The following is a 20,582-nucleotide window of genomic DNA, read 5'->3' on the forward strand; positions in this document are numbered from 1 at the left end:
TACATTAGATGATGTCTTATAAAGGACATTGTTATAAAATAAGTTTACGGAATGTTGAGTTAAACAAGTAAGAGCAGATTTCTTTTTCTTTAGGAGTGAACTGAGCCTTTAATATGCAAACACCCAATTTACTATTCAGCTTTTTTGTTCCCCTAAACTAATTTAAAAGTGCAACCCTTATTGCATGAAACTCATTGTAATTATCTAGTTAGTAATGACCCAGGAAACCAAGTTCTGCAAACGTTGATCTAGAAGAAAGAAGAAATTGTGTACACGTAGGTTCATATCCTAACTTAGCCTATTTTTCTGGCTTTGTGATCTTTGGTAAATATATTTAACTGCTTAAAGTTTCAAGTTCATTATCTCTGAAGGAAGGCTAATAAGGGATAGATTAAAAGACTGTAGTGAGGGTTAAATTTGTTAATATAATGAGACTTGGATATAATTATAGTGCAAAGAAATTAGTTTCTTTCTCTCTTCTCCACACTATGAAATGGAAAATTTTTGAAAATAGGTTTAACATTTGACAAATTTGATAAGAAAGTAAGCTGATTTTATATTTTGTTTACCCTTTCTATTTCATTTACCCCTCACTCTATATATTTCAACCCCAGTCTAAGCACAACTATTCTTAAAAAAAAAAAAAAAAAAAAAAGATAAAATGTAGTATTTAATCTCAGGACAAATTTATAATGATGTATTCCCTTCTCTAGAATGATGAAGTATTTAATTTTGTTCAATTTGTTATAACATCTCTTGTGCAAGACTTTCACAGACCCTTTGGCAGACACCAGGTAAGAAAAAAAAATCAAAGTGAGTGAGCCCTCACGCGTCAGGAACAATAATCAAAAATATAAATTAAAAGATCGATTCCCTTTAAGAGAATAAGAAGTAGTCTTTTGATGGAGCAGAGAACATGAGATTCATTTTTCCTGGTCATCTTAGTACAGGATTATGGAACAAGTAGAAGAAAAAGGGAAATGGAGAAATGTATAGACTACCACCGTCCTCACATTCCTGCAACGCTGGCGACTTGCCCCCATTAACAAAGCAATGGTTTTCACAACTGCTTTAGTAATTGCAGAATTTTTTTTTTTTTTAGTAATTGCAGAATTTCTGATTGAAAATAGTCTTATCTCTATAAGGAAAAGGCAATGCTGATCTGATTAAAACAGCAATGGGGTGCCTATAGCCAGGCCTACTTGCCTTCCCAGTCTGAAATACATGGCCTGAAGAACAAAACTAAAACTCCATAGTATTCAAGGTTCCTTCACAATCTTTCCAGTCTATACATTTAGGCTTATCCCCACTCTCCTCCTCCATTATGGCTTTTAAAAAGCCAGCTGTATTGAGGTGTAAATGGCATGCAATAAACTACACACATTTTAAGGACACCATTTGGTCATTTCTGATTTGTTGCATGTATGAAACATGGGTTCTTTTATTGCTGAATAATATTCCACTATATGGACATATTGTATTTTGCATCTTTATTCATCTGTTGATGGGCATTTGGGTGTCAAGTTAGGTTTTAGTTATTAACATAAACGTATATGGACCTTTTAATTTAAAATAGATCTTTTCAGAATAACATATTATGGAACTGTGTTTCCAATTTTTTGTACCTGTTCTTTGCTCCCTTGTTTCTCTTTTCCTGCCTCCTTTTGCATACTTTTCAATCCTATTTTATTGCATTTGTTGGCCTATTCATTATAACTCTCTGTTGTATTATTTTAGTGGTTGCTTTAGGGCTTAGAGTATATATCCATAATTTATCACAATCTACCTTCAAGTGATGTTATATTACTTAAACTGATATGGTTTTATCCCCTCCCAAGCATGGTATACTTGGTGTCATACATTTTATTTCAACATATATTTTATAGTACCTAATATATTTTAATAATTTTTAAACAGTTGACCATTTCAAGTTGATTTTAGTAATAAGAAAAAAATGTGTTTGTGCACATTGTTACAATCTCTAGTGCATTCTATTTCTATTTGTAGATCTAGAACTATCTCTGCTATAGTTTTGCTTCTGTCTGAAGGACCTACTGCTACATTTCTTGTTGTGTAAGCATGCTAATTATTTGAGCTTTTGTATGTTTGAAAATTTCTATTTTTCTCCCCTGGGCAAAAATATCACTATATTGACAGTTTGAGTTTTGAAGTTTTTTGTTGTTTTTGTGTTAGTTTTTTTTTTTTTTTTAACCTTTTCATACTTTAAAGATGTTGCTCCACTGTCTTCTAGCTCATATTATTTTGAATGAGAAATATGAAATATGTTCCCATCCTCATCTTTTTCCTTTGTGTGTAATATGTCTCTTTTTCCTTTGGCTGGTTTTAAATTTTTTTACAAATGTGTATAATTGCTGATTTAAAGCAATCTTTTTATGATGTAACTGTATAATTTTCTTCATGTATCTAGTTACTGGGAGTTTTAGAGCTTCTCAGATCAGTGCTTTTATAGTTTTTATTAATTTGGGAACTTTTCTGCCTTTATTTCTTAAAACACATTTTCAGTTTGCCCCTATTTCTTCCAACCATGCTGCGTGAAGTGGTCCCACAACTCACTAAAGCCCTGTTCACTTATTAACACTTTTTTTTCCCTCTGGGTTTTATTTTGGATAGGTTCTACAAGTTCACTCGTTTTTCTCTCTGCCATGTCTATTCAAGCACAAATTCTATCCAGTATATTTTTCATTCCAGATATTGTAGCTTTCAGGTCTAGAATTTTGTTGTGGAACTTTTTATACCTTCCATGTCACAATTGAACATATTCAATCTTTCCCCTAGCTTCCAGAACAGGCAAAATTGTTACATGAGTTAATGTCCTTGTCTACTACTAATCCTTTCATCCATGCTGAAGGGGTACAGGATGAGATACCCCCAAATGTGCCATTTAAGCACATAAATTGTTTCAAATTAAAAGTAATTAAAACCCAGAAGACAGAAAAGGCTCTCTGCCTCCCCTGTAACTGCCTGAATTTACATTGGAAAGGAGAGCCTGTACTGGAAGAGAGCTATTAGTAGATGCTCCCCTTTACCTAAGAAACTTACATTAAAAATTTAAAAAAAATGGGGATCCCTGGGTGGCTCAGTGGTTTAGTGCCTGCCTTCAGTCCAGGGCATGATCCTGGAGTCCTGGGATCGAGTCCCACATCAGGCTCCCAGCATGGAGCCTGCTTCTCCCTCTGCCTGTGTCTCTGCCTCTCTCTCTGTGTCTCTGTTTCTCTGTCTCTGTGTGTGTGTGTCTCTCATAAGTAAATAAAATCTTAAAAAAAATAAAAATAAAAATAAAAAAATGATAAAAAAAAGAGGGCGGCCTTTGTTTTTCAAAACATCTTTCATCTTCCTGCTAATGGCCTTCCTCCCCTCTTATCCTCAGACCCTCCCCATCTCTTTAGCTCCTATAAGCTTTCTGTTGCCTCACTGTCTTTGGAATTTCTGGCCTGTGAGAATTCCCCAATTGTACATCTATTAAATTTGACTTTTTCCTATTCATTTGTCTCATGTCAATTTGATTCTAAATCCAACCCTAAGAAGGACCTTAGGGCAGAGGAAGCCTTCCTCCCTGGTAATGTCAATCCTGAGTCAGTATCAATTGACTGATTTTTCTCCTCATTACAGATAATAATTTCCTTCTCTGCATGTCTTCTAATTTTTGATTGGATACTAGCAATAGGGACTTTGTTGTATACTGGACATTTTTGTATTCCTAAAATTATATGTATATATGTAGTCAAGTTACTTGGAAACAGTTTGAAAATACATTGATGTCTGAGAGTTTAATCCTTCAGAGTCTTGCTTTTAAATTTTGCTATTTAAGAGAATGAGTCTTGGTCTAAAATGAATTTTCCCCACTAGTTAAGCAATAGAAGTCTGATGACACATTACCCTGAGAATTACAAGGTTTTCTACACAGGCCAGAGAAAATAGACACTATTCCCCAGTACAATGTAAGTGCCAGAAACTGTGACTTCTAATCCTTGTGGTTTATTCCTCCTACCCACCCCCCACCCCCAACCTCAGACAATTTCTTCACTTCCTGTAGTGATCAGTACTGTGCGAAATCCTCAAAGGGAGCTTGATGGAGTTCCATCCCTCTATTCCCTGAACCAGCAGGGTTCTGCTTGGGTTGCTCCTTCCTGCACTACAGTCTGGGATTATAAATTGCCAACTGGGACAACACTGAATTTCACCACATTTATTTTATGTCTCTCAGGCATCGTGTACTTTGTTGTTTTATGTTTAGTGCCTTTAAAAACTTATTTTCATTATATATTTTGTCCCTTCTTTTTAGTTTTTTCAAGCTATAGGATAATTTCTGTCCTTGAAAATTCATTTTTTTCCAGAAGTGTAGGTCTCCTTTGCAGCCTAAAATCTAGTCAAAACAAACTTTTAGCCCACTAAATCTACCTTGTTCTTATACCCGCAGAAACCAGCATACACCCTGTGCCCCTCACCACTCCCTCTCATACACCCTTGCTCCTCTCTCTGGATTAACATCAACTGAATTTTCAAACTGCACTCCAATTCTCTGATTAGTTTTTCTAAATGCTCTCAGGCACAGTTATTCCTTCTTTCCCTGCTCACACTGCACTTTACCCATTATTTTTTTAGCCCCAAGAACAGTTTTATAATTATTTATTTAGTTTTCTTCTCTTCATTCAATTAAACCATATTATACTGTCTTATGTATTCAGAATATAGCACAATGTCTGGCTCATTAACAGAACCTAGTAAAATTTGTTGACTAAATAATACATCCAAAGCGTTGCATCTTTCCTCTGTGATCAGGAGCTCAAATAGCATAAAAAAAAAGGAGAAACTGAAGCAAGATGTGTACATTTTTCATGACTCCTTTAAGTTTCAGTTTGTTATAAAATATTCATTTATTGGTAAATAGTAGTCAAATATATGTGCCTATTGTCTAGGAAAAAAATAATTGTTCACTTAGATTTTCTTTTTAAAAATTGTGTCCTGTTTCCATATATTTTTTTGATTTCTGGTATACAGAAAATTTGCATAAATTTATACAAACACCAACATAATATATCCTTCTGATTTATTAAAGCTATCACAGGCTGAAATATAAATATACTATCACGCTATATCATACTATACATAATAAAATATTTGATTAATGATCAAAAAGTACTTGGAGAAATATGTCAGTTGCCAGATAAATAAAAGCAGTTTTTAAGAGCATGATATTCTAGTACCATGACAAAATAAAGGGGAGGGAATATTTGATGAAACTCCCACAGAAAAGTAAGAAATGTGCCCTGGCATATTATTTGAGTGTCTCTGCTCAATATTACAACACTGAGCTAATCATTCCAAATCACTCAGATCAGTATTCATATTTACCTATATCTTGAACTATAAGCTATCTGTAGGTGTTCACTATCAACCATGCCTTTGTTCTTTGATTTACATTTTTTCCAATATCTTCAAGTAAAAAAATAGAATCCTCTACTTCCCCACCACCCATTCATATTCAGTATGTTTATTTTGGGATCTAAAAATCTGTTTTCAAAAGCACCATAAACAATTCTGATACAGATAATCTGGAAATAAGTGTCTGGAAACACTGTCTGCCTGAGGTTGATAATTTTAGAGTAAGTCCTACAAAGGCCACACGGCAATATTTGGGGAACTTACCCTCTAAGAGCAGTGAGAAAGGGTCTTGATTGAATTGTTAATTTAAAATTAAGTGATTGCTTATTTCTGCATTCTTCCTAACTTATGTCTCCATTACTGAATATTTTGTTTATGTGGGGTTGATTGAAACCTACAGGAAGAGAGTATTTCTATTAGAGGACTTCCTAGATATGAGGACCACAACATGAGTATGTGAGAAAGGGCATTTCGTGCTTAGAGATGATATCCTCTATAAGCTTTGAGTCACAACCATATGTATACATCCAAGATTGGAAAAGAACTCACAAAACTAAAAAAAAAAAAAAAAAAAAAAAAAAAGAATTCACAAAACTAAAACTTTCACAAGATGACAATTTAATGATTTAACATTGCCATTATCACTCACTAAAATTTGCCCAATTCTTGCCTACGTGATTCTAGACCATCTCTGATTTTACCACAGATTGTTTTCTCTTCAAAGAAGAGTTTACATCTCTCATTGCTGAAAATCTCCATATTCTGTACTGGTGATATTTCCTGTCCATGTCTGTCATTCAAAAAGTTTTAGATGGTCGGGCAGATTCTGTTATATATATTCCATTAAAATCCCCAAATGTTAGTCAAATATATGTCAACTTGGATTCTCAACAGCCTTTTGAGAGATTTTGGTCAGAAGACTAATTTCTAAAAAGTAAAAATATTGTGTAAAACTACTTGCCCTTCATTCTTCCTCTTGGCTGGAATGTGGATATAGTAGCTGAAGCTCCAGTGGCTATTTTGTACTTTGCAGAAAATGACCATAGCTGAATAGTGAAACTAAAAGTTGTAATGAGTCAAGTTTCTTGCAACTTTGTGAAACTTATATAAGTCCTTGATTGCTGATCTTTGACCATATTATATGAAATAATAAAGTCTTGTGTGTTTAGGCCATGGCTAACTTGAATCTACTTTTGTCTATAGCTGAACCTAATCGTAACTGATACCCTGGGGTACCATATCATTTTACCTTTGGTCAAATCTTAAGTCTTTATAAGGAACAAGATACTCTAGCGCATAGACTCTGTCAAATAATTGGTGATTATTGTGCAGATATTTTACTATTATTACATCAATTACTGTTACTATTACCATTACATGGATTGACTTTAGCTGCTTTCACTAATGTAATCACTAATATATATATGAATATATTTGAATATATTATATATATTATATTATATTGGATATTTCTGCTTTTGTGTTGACATTGGAAAACACAAGTAGTTAATTCAGTATAAAAAGCCATAATATTATATTATATATTATATATATGAATATATTATATATATTATATATAATATATTATATATAATATATTACCTTGTATTGCATTTCCAATTTGTATTGCATTTCTCTGCATTTCCAGGCAGAGATGTGGTGGGATAGGCGTGAGGCTCAGATAAACAAACAGAAGAGGGATATGAGCTCAGTGGAAATATTCTCAGGACATAAGGCTGGGTGGGGATGGGCAATTATTTTAATTTGCTAAGAAAAAATAAGGAAGTCCCCAGAAGGAAATGAAATAGTTATAAACCACAAAATTTGTCTGATATCTCACCGGATTCCTGATATTCCATGCATCCTCTCGGGTTCAAAGCAGATTCCAGGCATGGGTGTTGGTTTGGGGGCTTCCTAGCCCTTTGGTGACAAAGAGGCCAGAGCTGGAGGTGCTGGCTATGATATCAGGTCTTATGGAAGCTTTTTCTAGAATCCTAATCCTATCCTTTTTCCAGAATCCTTGAATTCAGTGAACTATCTAGCTAGTTTTTCATTTATAACTGGAACGCTGATCATTGCTACAAATACAGCTAAGGAAACAACATTCAACAATGCAACATATACTGGACACATCATGTGGTCCAGGATGCAAGTTACAGGTCAATACAAAAAGGAAAGACACTTGGAGGACCAGATAGTGTTTGTATAAATAGCCAGAGACTTGTGACCACATAGCTAATCATATTCTAATCATAGCTGTGTGTATTTAACAATACATGATCAATGAAAAGAACTTCATGCTAGAAAGTAGAAGACAATGTCCTAGTACTTTCTCTGTCATTATCTTAAGATAGAATTGTTTTTAAAGATTTTATTTATTTATTCATGAGACAGAGAGAGAGAGAGAGAGGCAGAGACACAGGCAGAGGGAGAAGCAGGCTCCATGCCCGGAACCCAATGTGGGACTTGATCCTAGAACTCCAGGATCATGCCCTGAGCCAAAGATAGATGCTCAACCACTGAGCCACCCAGGCATCCCAAGATAGAACGTTAAAATTACTTAGCATCTTCAGGCATTGCTCTCCTCATCTGCATGTCAAATGTGTCACACTAGATTATGACTGAGGTCCATTTTTCCTCTGAAACATTTCTAGTATAGAGAGTTTAGATAATGATTTACTTTCTGCTTTTGTGTTGACATTGGAAAACACAAGTAGTTAATTCAGTACAAACAGCCAAATCTTGTATACACAGCCGGAATGGGATGTCCATTCCAGAAACAGGTTTTGATAGGCTTAGTATGGCTATTCCATATAATGAAATAGTTCAAGGCTTCAAATTCAAGCACCCCAGCAGGAAGATGCAAGTATCGTAATCACATACATCTTGACCTTATGAGAGGAGGAGGTGGAGGTTGAAAACCAAACTAAAGTGACTCTACAAGTCAGGAGGCATTACTGAGTCATTTTCTGCAATGGCCATCAGAAATTGCTAAGCAGAGTTCCTATTGTACTTGAACAGTTTCCAGCATAATGCATAGAGATTTTAAATGAAAATGTACCAGGCTTCATAAATGAATAGTAGCTAGGCTAAAATCACTAACAGCATATTTTTCTTGAGCTGTCAATAGGAACAATCATCAACATTGATTTTATTTGTCTTCAAATGATTTCCACCTTCCTAAATTCTTATTATTAGCTGGTAAATTACTAACAATATGGTTTAAATGCCATAGGCAACTAGAAGTCATTTGTATCTCTTGTATATCTCAATGACAGGAATGTCAACAACCTTGATTTCTTTCCTGAACCTATGGAGCAACAGTAACAATCTCTGATTCACTTAAAGGCACTTGCAGATTTTTCCCTTCTTCAGCAACCTATAAGCAGCAGGTGGGTTTCATCATTTATTCACAACTTTCTTTGCATCCCATGAGCAATCTCAATTAAGACTGTGGAGAATCTATTCCTAGAATAGATACTAGAAATTGGGCGAATGTTCTTAAAGGACAGATCTTGATCACCAGCAGACTTAAATGGTGTGCATGGGCAGGCTATTGATGACAAGATTTAGGTCATGAGTTTCTACTTGTAAGTTTTAAAATCTAGTGCAGAATTTTATCCCTTAAGGTATAAGTCTGTTGCTTTAGTAATCTTTGTTTGTTTATTTATTTTAGTTCACCTCCAGAGAATACAATGGCATATCATCTCCAGTCTGGTTTCGAAAAATCAAAGTAGATTTATTTAGTCTTTTTCATTGGAACACTTTATGTTATCTATAGTTAATACTATCTTTCAGGTACAAAAGAATTTTTATTTTACTTTTGTTTTCTGAATTCAATTATGTTTGGCTTTTCTTGAAATTCAGTTAATAAATAAATGTCTTGGGAATCCAAAGCAAGTTGGGAGAAAATCAAAGAAATAGACATAGTTTCTTTTCTCAAGAACTTTGCAAACTTATGGAGATCTATCTATCTACATAGGGAGATATAAAGATAGATATAAACACATATACATATATATACAGCTATAACATATAATAACATCACAAATACATTGGCCAAAAGAGACATTATATTACTCAAGGTTTACATTTTTTTAAAGATTTTTACATTTATTTATTCATGAGAGACACTCACAGAGAGAGGCAGAGACACAGTCAGAGAGAGGAGCAGCCTCCATGCAGGGAGCCCGATGCGGGACTCAATCCTGGAACTCCAGGATCACGCCCTGGGCTGAAGGTGGGTGCCCAACTGCTAAGCCCCCCAGGTGTCCCTAGGTTTACATTTCAGAGTCCTAATTTCACTATTTACTAGCTGTATGAGCATGAGAGAATTATTCCATTACTCAATTCCCCCTCTGTGAATGGAAACTCGGTAGATATTTCATAGGATGATAGGAGAATTGACTAAATAGGAATGAAGCAGCTAGCGTAGTATTTGAATATAACAACTTTTCTCTGTCAATTACAATTATATAGATAATCTATACATGAGAGGAGAGGACTATGGGTTAAAAGGTTAACACAAACTAATTTAGATTAGCTATGGGAGAAAGCAATACATTCAGATTTTGATCCTCAAGCATTAGAGAATAGGACACATCCTTCTTCTTTTGCAAGTGACAAGAATAAAGAAAAATAAACCAAAGGCCAAGGAGGCATTGTAGCAATTATGACATTGACATTCTAAATACCTACCTTAGGCATATGCAATAGACCCTGAAGTGACCACTCAAAAGAACCTTTGGGGTTACAAGGACACCCCAAAGTTTAATCACATTTCTAAGATCCCATAGCTCCTCCCATAGATCAAACACTAATGCCTTCACAAATCACATCTCTGTCAGGTTTGATTCAAATATACATGTCTTCTATGTCCTACCCTTCCAGATAACATTTCCAGGAAAATGCCTTATCAGCCCTTTTTCTCCCTCTTTTCTTGAACCAACTTCCCTTGCAAGTATTTTGTTATGTGCTTCTTTAGCAACCTGGTCTTTCCTGTGAAATAGCACCTATTACTGTGCACTATGTTTCTCAACTCATAGTTTGTTTCTCCAATAAACTATAATCCCCTTGAAGCCAAGGATAATATTTTGTCATCATAGTGCACACCTAGCACATAGTTAATTCTTAATATTTGTGTAAAAGAAAATAGCATCTTCACTTTCTCATCATTTACATCGGTATTCTGTTCATAGAGGAACAGGTCCCTTAGTTTTAACATTCTAATAAGATACTAGTCACAGTCATAATAATATCTTAAATTAATGTAGACATTCTTTTGGTTTTACTTTTCAAAAATGCAATCATAGCTAAAATCTGTGTTCCTGCAACATGGCCTATTATAATGAAAAGTAGAAAAAAATCACAAGAAGATTTAAGAAGACTGGAGACACATTAGAAACTTTTAAATTACTTTCTGTCTCAGATTCTAAGAACATGTATTTTATTACTTTAACACTGCTGATATTTGAAACTAATTCCACAGATATGGATGATATACATGACATCATTTTCTGTATTATCTACTGAAAACACAAAATGTCCTTTGGTTTCCAGAAGCAGACTAAGGGAAATTACACTAATTATCCTAAAGGGTAAGTACTTGCTTCTCATTTATTGGGTTTGCTTCATGTTACATATGTTATATTTGGCATAAAAGAAAGAATCTTAACCTGAAGGCATCTCTGTGATTGATACAAAAATAGAAGTTCACATTAGCCTTCACAAAGTATTTAAGCTTTATTGTGTACTGAAAATTCTTCCCAGATCAAACAGAAAATATTTTTACTGAGACATTATGTCAAATGTTTACAAATAATATCAATTTGTTTATTTAAACTCTGTTCTTTAAGGTTGGTATTTAAATATGTCACGTTTCATATATGTCTTCCTATATATGAAATAAGTGCAGTTGAATATCTTGGAAATTATGGGATGTGCTCAGTGGATTTTGAAGTGTATTTTTAATACTCCAGAGCAGCACTATCCAATACAAATGTAATAGAAGCCACAGATAATTTTAAATTTTCTAGTAACCACATTTTTTTTTAGCAGACAGAAGGAGAAAGAGAGAAGAGAGAGAGTTGGGAGGGGCAGAGAGAGAGAGGATCTTAAGCAGGATCCATACCCAGTGGGCAGCCTGACACAGAGCTCAATCACAACCCTGAGATCATGACCTAAGCTGAAATCAAGACTGAGCAATCTAGGTGCCCCTCTAGTAACCACGTTTAAAAAGGTAAAAATGATCAAATGACATAATACATTATCAATCCAATAGGTGAACAATAAAAAATATTTGTGATATCATAAATTCTTTTTTTCCTACTTAACTCATTGAAATCCAGTGGGCATTTTATCCTGACAGTACATCTCAATTCAGATGACCCCCATTTCAAATATTTAAAAATGCATGTAGCTAGTGGCTACCATATTGGAAGTAAGTGTAGAGCACAATTCTATATATATCTATATAGTAGCAGTTTACAACCTATTTTCCAAATATCTAGCTATCATCCATGTGTCTATATACTATAGTATGTACAGTGGAAGCATGAAAAGTGACATTAAGAAACTATATTTTCAGAAGGAAATGTTATCAGTGACATTGAAATTTTACAATTTCTAAGTATATTTTCTTTACACTTGAAAATGACAATGCATTTTCTTTACAATGAAAATACACTAATTTTTTAAATAAGGTGATAGGTAATTAAGGTAATAAGACTTACAATTAAGACTATAAGATAATAAGATTTATAGTTTTGGCCCCTCTTTACATCAGTATTTTTACAAAATCATCAAACACTTCTAGAATATATGAAATTCACACTGGATGAGCATGTGGAAAATATGATATCCTGATTCAACTATATATGTCATCCATTAACTGGTTTGGTTGATTTAATTATGTCTTTAGAAAAGCTGCCATTCTTTTCCTCTCTCCTTGGCTCAAGGAAAATAGCACTTGCTTAAAGAAAAATATTTTCCAGTGAAAATGGGAAATGTGTTCTTACTCAAAGAAATAATATCAAATGTTTACATAAAATAATAATGTGGGTTTTTTGCAATGTGTTTTTGAAGTATTTAAATATGTTTTGAAATTCAGAGGAGTTACTGGCTTCATGCCAAAGACAGTATTTATTCACATGCCAAGAAACACACTGACAAATCTATAAATACCAAAATGATAACTTTTAAATTGTATTGAGATACACTGTAAAGTTCAATAGCCATTAGGCACATGTGTCTAATATGACTGATAATTTACTTTTTTTGTTTTAAGTAACTTGAATGAATTTTTTTCCTAGCTTCATTGAGATATAGCTGACATAGAACATCCTGTAAGTTTAAAGTGTACAGTGTGATGATTAAATACGTGTATATGTTGCAAAATTATTACCACTGGTAATAATTAGTTTATACTAATTATAATGGTAATGGTTAGTTTATACTTCCACCACCTCACATAATTAGCATCATATTTATTTATTTGTGGTGAGAACATAAAAGATCTACTCTTGTTGTAATTTTCAAGTACATGATACATTATTATTAACCAAAGTCACTGTGCTATACATTAGATCCCCAAAAGTTACCCATCTTCAACTGGAAGTTTGTACCCTTTGACCAACTTCCGACCAATTTCCCAACCAGCTGCTACTGGCAAGCACAATTCTACTGTGTGTTTCTGTGAGTTCAGTTTTTTTTTTAGATTCCACATATAAGTGATATCAGACATCTGCCTTTTTCTATTTGTCTATTTGTCTATTTCTATTTGTTTTTTTGTTTGCTATTCAGTTTAAGAGTATCTTATATGCTTTGGATATTAACCCCCTTATCAGATAGATGGTTTGCAAAGATTTTTACTTACATTTTAAAACTAATCCTCCATTCAGTTTGATTGCTGGAAAACTTTTAAATATTTAAGGAGAATTTTTAGCATATGAATCTACTTCTTCACTCTAAATTTTATGAAACCTAAGTACAGATCAAGTATTTCCAATGAAAATGTCATGTATAAATTGAGATGTGTTATAAGTATAAAATATACACTTAGTACAATGAAAATTGTTTATAGGCTCATTAAAGACTTTTATACTGATTACATGTTGACAATATTTTGGGTTTATTGGGTTAAATACAATGTGTTATTATAATTATTTTTTTCTGGTTTCTTTACTTTGCTTAATGTGGCTTCTAGGATAGTTAAAATTATATGTGGCTCCCATTATGGCTCTGTTAGACAGCACTGGCATAGGGCATCACTATCCTTTCCATAGATATTCATTATCTCAACAAACAATGATAGACTTCATGAAGAGAAGGGTGATTTTTCCAAGACAGAATTATCTTCAAAGGGCACTAATTCAGGGCACTATTATGTGTTAAATTATTCAGTAAAATGGAAATAAGAAAAAAACAATTCTATAAAATAGTGTCATGTAATTAACATAAAGAAAAATCAGGTTACAGCTAATGGCTGACGATTACAACACAGTTAAGCAATAAAATCAGAAGTCACTGCTCACCATTGTAGCCTTATTAGAAAAGAAAAGAAAGCATAACGTGTCATCAATCAAAGCATCTTTTATCCACAGCTATTATTAAAATGTTTCATGCCTATTTATTGTTTATTTTCAAGGGAAAGAAAAACATACAAAATCATACTATTTTAAAGATAATATGTAGCTTACAACATGTAACCACATAGTATGATAATGATACTTTGACACCAAATATAACATAAGAAACATCAATATTTGGCATTTATTTAAAACTACCAAAATCCTATTATGTGCAAAGCATTGCAGTAGACACTTCGGAAAGTTAAAAAAAAGGAAAGGCCAGACTTCTGGAAGATAAAGACAATTAAAGCCAAAATAATTTTGCATGTTGTGTTGGAGGTGTTGTATTTTGGGAAATATTTTGAGCTAGAAGAATTGAAGACGGAGTCAAAACTAAAGTGACTTCTTTAGTTGCATCTTACTCTTAGCATATTCTATGTCTGCAAGATAACTTTTATAAATTAAATGTAGTGTCATATTTAATGTGGAGATGTATTCAACGCTTTAATCAATTCTTCTCCAAGTGTGCGTGTCCCCCAAAGGCTCTTTCATATGGTCCCTAAGGTCCTCCTTTTCCTCATTTACATATCTGCATAAGCCTTGATTTTCATCAGTTACAGAACCTGAAATGGCATACGATACAGGTCGTATCCAGGACCTGATATGAGGACCCAACTGTGTTCCATCAAAGGAGATGTTAGAAACATCTTTTCATTTTTGGGAGTGGTTGTGGTGGTGGTAAAACAATACCTCTTTTTCTGATTATTTATTTATTCAATTTATTTAGTTGGCTTGGAAATGTTTTTCATAAAAATGTATTATTTATGTTAATGTAGTGACTTTAGTATTTTTTTTAACAAATAAACATCTTTTAAATTCTAACAGGAAATTTTGACAGATATAATCCATGTAAAGATAAGCTCTTAGAGGTTCCTTATCATTTGTTTAAGTTTACAAAGGTCCAGGATGAAAGTGATTCACAACTGCTGCTTTCAGATGATTCTGTTTTTACTATGTGGTTATCGGGGTGGCAGAAGCCATGGAGGTCCACTGCTCCGATCTCCTTTCAAGACAATTTGCTGCAAAAGGGTGGGTGCCAGCCAGCTAGCCTCCAGCTGCTGCGTACCTTTGGATCATCCACAGCACTCATGCCAAGGCAAAACCTCTCTGGGCCCCAGGCAGTGAATGTCCAATGCGGTACTCAACACATGTGGATATTCTTTGCTTAGGCTCTTGCTAAGACTTTCTCAAAATTAAACTGCAGTCTGGACCCCCAAACCTTCTCCTTTTTCCTTTTATAGACATCAGGCTGGCCTCATGGTCTAACGATTCCCTCACCTACATCCTCCTTACCCTTCTATTGTTCATAGACATCCTACCACTAAGTGTCTTGCACATTGAATTTCATCCTGTCTGCCTCTTGAAGACCTTGAACTGATATATAAGGTTGGAAGGGAAGCTACTTATAATTAATGATTTTACAATTTTTACATACTAAGAGTGTAATATTATTTATGTAAGATAACTGTTCTCCACTTTTGCCATCTAGGATTTCTTGTATATTTATATGGAATATATGATTGAAAGTAGAAAACATTTCACTTCTTATAGGCTATAGCTTATTTACTTTGTATCCAAACACTATCTCATTATCTATGCCTCAATGAAGTAGTTTCATATTGTTTTACTTTTATTTGTTTATGTTCGGGGCTTCTGAGATGCATCTTCAGGAGTGACCATTGTTGAAAAAAATAAATAATGAAAGAACAAGACCTTAGTACGACAGTTCCATACTTCCTTTTCCAGTCCAACCAAAGTGGCTCTTCTTTATAGAATTCATAAATTTGAATTTGAGGAAAGATTTCATTTTAGGTGTGCAAATGCTAAGAAATGAATGAGTAAAAACACTGCCAGCTTGATGCGAATTGTACATTTTTAATAAATACCTAATATTGGTCTTTACTTTTTTAGACCACAGTAGCAAAATGTCAAACCTACAAACACAATTTAATTCCATTATGATTTGATTCATGGAAGACTGTATAATTATATCCATTGCCTTTTGGCCTGAATATGAAACATTCTCATCATTAGGATGAAAGTGTGCTCCTAAGTGATGCATAATGTACAGCCGGAAGAAAACTTTCTCCATGTGTGCAAGAAGTGAAAGAAATAATTTGTGTCATTTGACAAGATTGTCAAAATCGTTTAGTATTTTTTTCTTAGATGGCAGTGTGGCAGTTAATACCAAAAATCAAAGGATAAGCACAGGGAAAAGTGCTAGATCCTTGAGTTTAACTAAAATTCAATATCCTGACTAAAATTGGAGATGCAGAACGACATTGGTGGTTTTTCTTTTCCATCGTCTTTGATAAATGCATCTGAAATCTACTTCAGACTTAAAATTTTTGCGAGAATTTCAATCAAGTTAGAAACCTGTGTAGTTAATTTCCTGGAAACTTAATGAGCAGAGGCCTCTCGGTGAGGGCCTTATTTGTACACAGAACATATGTGCAACTTCTAATGATATTATTGCAAAAATACAAGTGGTTATATGATAGATTTTTAGTATTATAAAGATATCAATGCAGGGATTCATACTTAGTAGATGATCAAGAATGACACAAAGCAAGAAAAAAAGGAAAGATTACAATATGCAGGAAAATTAGACAAAACACATTTACTGATGATTCTTTTTGGTACATGTGTATCAAGTGGTTAATTGCTCAATGTGAAAACTTTCTATTCTTGTATCCAGGAGATAATTTGTCAATCTTCATCTGACCCACTGGTTACTGTTTAAAACCACTGCCTGATAATGCAGAAATATCTGTTTATTTCTAGTTATCCACAACAGAGAATCATAAACAAAAAACCACAGCTATTAGAATGTTAAAGGGACCTGGGATTGGAGCATCTGACTGTGGGGCAGCAAATGAATATGCAGTAGACCTGGCCATTGTGAGGTGGATGCTCTCAAGATCACCAAGTTGCAATAAGAATGAATGAATCAGCAGCTATTATCATGAAAAAGAATGAGTAAATATGGCACACAAATATAGGAAATACTGTTTAGCCACAGTACTAATCAAGTAAATGCAATTTAAAAGAACACGGCAACATTATATCTTTTCAGCAAAATTCACAATCATATGCATAGACATGAAATAGGTAATCTGAATACATTACTATTGATTGCTTAGATTTGGATGTCATTTCTGAAGGACATTTGAAAATTGGTATTAAAATTCTAAAAATCGATCGGTGCTACAATTTCATTTCTTGGAATGTATGTTAAGGAAATTATTTTTAAAAAATGGTTTGAATGAATAAATGCAAAAATATTCACATGGCACATATTTGATAGGAAACACTCTGTACAATTTAAAGTTCCAAGAAAAGGGTCAGAATTTGGGGCACTGAATTTGATTTTCCTCCTGGCATATGCATTCTTCCTAAATGTCTTGATTCTTTTGTATTACTTCTGTGATTGTGTTCTCTACCTCCCATTCACCTTACAACCCACTCTACCATGACTTCTGGTTTCACAACCTTCCCAAAACAGCCCTCCTGTCTTCATTAACAAGTATTATTTGTCATGTAAAGAGTAATACCAACCTCACTTGCAGGTTCTGACCATTACTTTTCTCTCCTGCCTTGTCTCACCCATCCCAAAGAGCTTTTATCTCCATCTGGCTCTCCTGCTCACCATCCACTGTAGTTCATTTGCTTAAGAAATCTCTTTCAGGGGCACTTGGATGGCTCAGTTGGTTAGCATCAGACACTTGATTTCATCTCAGGCCATGATCTCAGGGTCGTAGAATAGAGCCCTATATCCAGCTCGGCACTCAGAGGGGAGTCTTCTTAAGATTCTCTCTCTCAAAAAAAAAAAAAAAAAGGTTCTCTCTCTCTCTCACTCTCTCCTCCCTCTGCTCCCTCTCTCAAATAAAGAAACATATCTTAAAAAGAGAAATATCTTCTATATCTAGGCGTGTTTGTATCTAAGTTTGATTTACAGGGCTCTAACACAAGAGTATTTTCCATTGGACTTCAGATAAAGCACAGCATCCTTAAACTGATTGGCAGGACCCTTCCATAGCATGATCTCTTCCTGCTTATCCGATATCTTCCAGTCACTTTCTTTTACTTTCCCATAATAGCTATCCTTCAGTTTCTGGAACATGCCCTTTTCCTATCAATATGGATCTTCTTCACACACTCATTCCTTCCTTGTGAAGCTTAATTTTAGGTCATCCATTTGATCAGTGATCTCCTTCTTTTGCTGTGAACAGCAGCTAAATTCTGATTTATTTTTAATGCATTTCCTGATCCTCCAAACTAGGTCAATTTTCTTAGTTACACTCAATAGAATCATGTTTTCTGTTCCTCTTTGCCCTACCTTTTCTGGGAAGTAGCTCACTTCATAATTTTACAATAAGCCTTGGATTAATTGATTAAAATCTATTTAAATTATATATTTAAATATGTCTAAATTTTTACGCATATGGTTATTTGATTAAAATCTAACAGAACTAGAATTACTGTTAGAACTGATGTTTTATTTTTATTCAACATTTTATTCCTAGTGCCAAACACATAGTAGGGGAACAAAAAATATTTTTGAGTATCTTTTCCTTAGTTAGTAAGCTATGGACTTTGTTCCATGCACCAATGAAAAATAACTGCTTTTGAGGCTTTCTTTTGGTAAATTGGAAACATGCTCAGTTATCAATATAAGGACTATTGTAATTTATTGTCATGATTATAGCTGAGGGCACTAGCAGAAAGTATATAGAGATTTATTTTTATTTTTAATTTTATTTTTAGTTATTCGTGGGAGGCCTAGAGAGAGAGAGAGAGAGAGAGAAGCAGAGACATAGGCAGAGGGAGAAGCAAGCTTCCTGCAAGGAGCCCAATACAGGACTCGATCCCAGACCCCAGGATCATGCCCTGAAGACAGATGTTCAACCACTGAGCATCCCGAATATAGGGATTTATATAGGGGTTGATAATTTTGTGATTTTCTTCCAATTCTCCGTGTCCTAACTAAACTTAGTACTGCCATGGTCATTCCTTGACTGAGAAGATAAAAACTTTACCAAACTCTTACAGTGTTATGCCTACCAATATTATCAAGATCTCCTAAAGAAATAAGAGACTAATAATGTGAAACACTACCCTAAATGTTCACTAGTGTGTAAGAGTTTGTGTGTGAATGTGTGCTCCTGTTTTACTTCATCTTTTCTTTCTTTCATACTATTGCCTCCTGGAATAAAACTTTTTTAAAAAAAAAAAGATTTTATTTATTTATTCATGAAAGACACAGAGAGAGAGGCAGAGACACAGGCAGAGGGAGAAGCAGGCTTCATGCAGGGAGCCGGACATGGGACTCAATCCTGGGTCTCCAGGACCAGACCCTGGGCTGAAGGTGGCGCTAAACCGCTGAGCTACCTGGGCTGCCCAAATAAGACTTTTATAGAAATCACTTCTTTTTTTTCTTTTTTTAATGTTGTTGTTTATCTTTTATTCCTGTGATGCAATTAAAAAACCAAGGAGGTGAAACACTTTAGGGCCATAGAGACATCTTCAAAAGAGACAAAGACAAATGGAAAACTGATTTGTTTTCATGAGTTTCAAATGGTTGGGGAATATGATAAAAGTGCAAATTTGATAAAATGTACATTTACAGATAATTTAAAGTATGTTCACATTAACAGCATGAGCTTTATCAGAATCTTAGTGCTTCCTCTGATTTCCTGAATTTTAACAAGCATAAATTATATTTTCATTTGATCACTATCACAGGCACAAAGTTTTTTTAAAAAAAATCTTCACGGACTTCAGCACATTCAGAAATTTCACATCAGCTCTTGGGTAAAGCTGACTATCCAAGCTAGAGTCCCCATATGCAGGTCTTCATTGCTGCTCAACGTGTCACAAATATTTAATAAAACCTTTCAGAAAGAGCTAACTGCATGTGTAAGGAGAACCCGAAAATGCTCAGCACTTAAAACATCTGAAAGTTTATGGATATGAAAAAAATATATATCTCCTAGGAAATATGTCCCCTACATAGGGAGGTTTTAACTTAAGCAGTTAAACGTTATAAACAGATGGGATCACAGTGGCTTCTGTTTCAGGACACCGTGTCATTCTGAATGTGTCACTGTGCTACAGCATTTTCTTCCCACTAGCCCACTCATGCCAGTCATTCACCTTCTGCTACATCAGGGTTTCATTAGCTCATAACTGCCTGACCTTGTGTCGGGCACAAGTCGACAGGTAGTTCATAACCCTTTGCTGTCAGAATTAGCATTCATGATACTTCTTAAACTGTGGTGCAAATTTAGAGTTCATTATTAAATGATGCATATGTTACTACACTTATAACTGATTCCGTCTAGTTATTTTTAGTTTGACCTTTTCTGTATTCATCAAATCAGTTTTGAAATAGACATCGAGGTACCCTTTACAGTTCGTTATAAAAATTTCTATGGCTGATATTTTAGATAGAGTTTTCCAGATTCTCAATGGCTCCATAATAAATGTTAGACTTCAATGTTAGTTTAAATAAAAGTGAAGTAAGCATGGATCCCCAGGATATTAATGATC

The 20,582-nt window shown here is 34.2% G+C and overlaps 1 long non-coding RNA gene across 8 annotated transcripts in view; it reads left to right on the plus strand.

Annotated features, from left to right (window-relative positions):
• LOC112678744 (uncharacterized) overlaps positions 1-20,582 on the plus strand; it is a 56,233-nt gene that overhangs the window by 14,425 nt on the left and 21,226 nt on the right. For 5 of the 8 annotated variants that reach the window (XR_004808196.2, XR_004808193.2, XR_004808189.2 and 2 more), the window contains 3 exons: positions 8,682-8,795; positions 10,892-11,000; positions 11,458-11,641. This is a non-coding gene — a long non-coding RNA (uncharacterized LOC112678744). The remainder of the gene's footprint in view (positions 1-8,681; positions 8,796-10,891; positions 11,001-11,457; positions 11,642-20,582) is intronic. The other 3 variants (XR_007405001.1, XR_007405003.1, XR_007405002.1) reach the window with 2 other exon arrangements.

This window comes from Canis lupus, chromosome 22 (assembly GCF_003254725.2).
Source record: "Canis lupus dingo isolate Sandy chromosome 22, ASM325472v2, whole genome shotgun sequence".
NCBI lineage: Eukaryota > Metazoa > Chordata > Mammalia > Carnivora > Canidae > Canis > Canis lupus.